This window comes from Akebia trifoliata, chromosome 12, assembly GCF_017979445.1.
Source record: "Akebia trifoliata isolate Shusen 1 chromosome 12, ASM1797944v1, whole genome shotgun sequence".
In the NCBI taxonomy this organism is placed as follows: domain Eukaryota; kingdom Viridiplantae; phylum Streptophyta; class Magnoliopsida; order Ranunculales; family Lardizabalaceae; genus Akebia; species Akebia trifoliata.
Window position 1 is genome coordinate 10,579,483 of NC_141386.1, and position 3,780 is coordinate 10,583,262.

The window sequence follows — 3,780 nt, forward strand, 5'->3', positions numbered from 1 at the left end:
GTTTAAATGAATTGGTTGATACCACAGATATTAAAGCGATAATCATAGAGTGTTACTAGGAATTCGATATCCGAACTCATTAGTAGTTCCGTATTGGAATTACGAGTTCTTCCGTGGCTAGAAGTCTATAGAGCCTTGTAAGCCTAAGATAGGATTCTAAGTTTATTCTGTTAGTAATGGAAATAGAGTCCATTACTAAGTTCCAAGCTATGATAGTAATTTATAGTTACGTAAGAACAGTTTTGGCCTTATTCTGATAAGTGCCTTATTACGGTTAAACACAAACGAGAGGGATGGACAAGACAGAGATCGAATTGCAACAGAGACAAGATAGGTTCTCGATCAGACCACTGACTTGATAGCACAACTAATGTCATTCATGGACATATGACTAAGTCTAATGTCAAGTTCAGAGAAGAAATATGAATAATACAACCACCACCACCTCGAAATCAAATGGAAAGAAGGCAATTAGTATGTAATAAGAGACAAATAATTACGAAACTAACAAATTCGTAGGAAAAATAACAATAAGTGGGGAGTGATATTATAGACATACCAACTCAATAGATGGAAGAATTTCATAAGAAATAACAACATATACTACTAAATCCATCGAAAGAAAAAGTTGTGGTATGTTATGAATGTAGCAAATCGGGAGATAAATGAGAGTAATGTTCGGATCAACGTCAGTTGATTAAGGATGTGTGGCTCTGAAAGATGCTAGACAAACCAATGTATGAGACAATAAGACCACCACATTTTAATAAAGTTGATAACATATTCGTACCATCCCGAATAAACAAGACTAGCGATTGAAAACGAGAGATGGTACAAGACTTACCACAATTGCAAGACACACCATCAAATCCAAGAAATGAGGGAGTGTTGGACTTCTTCGCAATAGACAAACACTACTCCACCTCAAGGACCACTACCACAGGTCATGCCTTTGAAGAATGAGAGAATTCCCCAGTCCAAAGGACAGGTAAATCCAGGGATGTAGTTGTAGAATTTATAATGATTACATCTACTGAGATTTGGGGACTTTTCCAATCCGGTTGAGGTCAATAAGTGGGTTTTGAAGACCTGAAAGATTTTGAGTGATATGTAATGCCCAAGAGATCAGTGGGTGATGGTGATAACATTCCAGTTGGACGGGGATGCCAATCATTAGTAACGTTTTGAGATAAATGTATTGGAAGATGGATCGTTTGAGTGGGTAGACTTCGAGAGGATATTTATCGATAGATTTATATCCAAGATTGCTCAAGAAATCAAGCACTAGGAGTTTTTGAGATTAGTGCAGTATAATCTATCAATTATAGACTATGGTATGATGTTCGCTACATTGTCACGATATGCGCTCAAGCTTATCTTAGCAGATCTGCAAAAGGCCTGTAGATTTTTTAGAGGACTATGATCCTACCTAAGGGCCAGGAGGTTGATGATTGAGATTACCAATTATAGAGATGCGGTAAATCGATCTTAAAGGATAGAACGAGAGGAGATAGAGTTACAAACCTCTAGGGGGTAAATTAGTTGACCTTAGATTTCTTTTATTTCCAAATTAGATTCAGATAAGAGGCTGATGTATTCAAGGCCAATCTCCCCCGGATCCATGTATCCATAATATAGAACTCCTCCACTATAAAGTTGTAAAGTTCCCCAATCGCTGAGTTATAGAGCAACTGGAGCTCCAATGATGCCAACAGGGCCAAAGGAACCAACAAGGCAGGAACAGAGCCTACAGACTCCAATCTAGCAATTGCCCACTTCACAGAGATCTATGAAAATATGATGGTGAACATGTTACGCATGTGGGCAGGTGGGACACATATTATTTATTCTAACAACTGCAAAAAGCTAACTACAACTAATAATTAATAGGTTAAAGTGCAGATAAGACAAAGAACAACTAAACAGCTCATATAGCTATTAGAATAGAACAAGAACTATTGCTTCCTAAGAGACGAGAACTCATAACTCAGGCTTATTAGCTTAGTTCGTTCGTAGTATCAATAGGCAACGTAAAGGTAAGCCGTAGTGATACTAGTAGATAAAAAATAAGAAATGTCAAACCCTACGTTAGCTATTAGCTTAGATAAATAACGATAAAATGATTCAAAGCGGGCCATGTAAAGTGTAGTGTCATTTTTTTTTGTCAGTTCCGTCTCAACTATTTAACTCCGACTAATTTTTAGTTTTAGTTCCATCAGGTGTTGTTCAATTGCTACACTAGTCTTTATATCAATAGTCTTGTCAATTACTCGTATATTATGCTAGTAGATAAGCAAAGTGTTTCTTGTATATCCTTCATGTCGAGAGCTACTTCCTCGAATATCAACACAGGGAGTTACGTATCTTTCTTTTCGATTGAAGATGCCTTAACTTTGGAAGGCCTAACGACTAAACTATTAGATGAAGCAGCCTTTACTTTACGACCTTTTGAATCGATTCTCCTCCTTTAAAAAGATAGATCCTCTTTTCCCTTTCATCTTTTTATCCTTGATGTCGGCTCTAACTCTTCTTTTACCTTCTCCTTTCACTATCGCCTTCCAGTAGAGGAATTCATTATTCTCATTCTCGTTACGTGATCAATGCCTTTTATGGACAAACACTCACTTCGAGACTTCGATTGTGACTCATTTTCACTCCTCGAAATGAAAAATGCTATAAGTAAAGATTATGACTCCGTAGAAGCAGCGACTACCACTTACCTGTGCCCACATCCATCCTAAAGAGAAAAGGTCTACAATCAAGACATACCCTTCTTATAAGGTAAGGCTCATTTGTTTATGCAAGCAATTTTTAGACGAAAAGGAAAAAAAAAAAAAAGACACGTGTGGTTCGGTTAAATATTGGCTTTTCATAGGCGACTCACAAAATGCTCTTGGTTATACGGTAAAACTATGCATTGAAGAGTAATATTCATGCAAGTAGGGGTAAAACATAATAGACGATGTAATTGATGAGAGAAATAAAGATAAAGAATAGAGAAGATATGAAAGGATTGTTGTTGATAGACATTGATGGGGAAGTGATACAAGGTGAATTGATTGTTATCTTAGGGTTATACAAATAATGGATTAGTTGGAGTATGAGATTGAAATAGAGTGATTAATTAATGAATATGTTGGGTTGACGGAATATGGGAGACATAAGCCTACGAGTTATAAATGAGATTAACTTGGGACTAAGAATAGATGGTAATCGAAAATAGGTATTTTTTATAATACATGTCGTGTTAGTGGAATCGCGACAAAGCTCTATAAGGTATGATTTCAATTTCAAGGACGAAATTTTTATTAAGGGGGGGAGAATGTAAAACCTCGAATTTTCAATTCGTATCTCGAAGAAAAAATAAATAGTGGAATTTTAAGAAAATCTTAAAAATGGGACTTAGGGGTAAAATTTTAGGATGTTTCTGATCATTTTTAATGGAATCTGACCTCACCATTGGATTCAAAATGATCGAAAAACATACTTGAGCCTGTAAGCACGCTTAAATGCGAGTCCGAATATAAAAGTTACAAAATCCTCGATTATCGGGTCGGACCAAGCTAAAATAATGACTTGTTGGTAGAGAAAGAATTGTTGAGATTCGATCATACCATTGGGTTCGTAACAAAAAATTATTGAACTTAGACTATTTATTTGTCATTTTTGGAGATCAGGAAGTCAAATTATCGTCAAAAACGAAAACGACATCAAGTTTAGGGGTCACCTCAAGCCAAAAATGTAAATTTTTGATGGAGACATAATTTGTAGAAATTGACT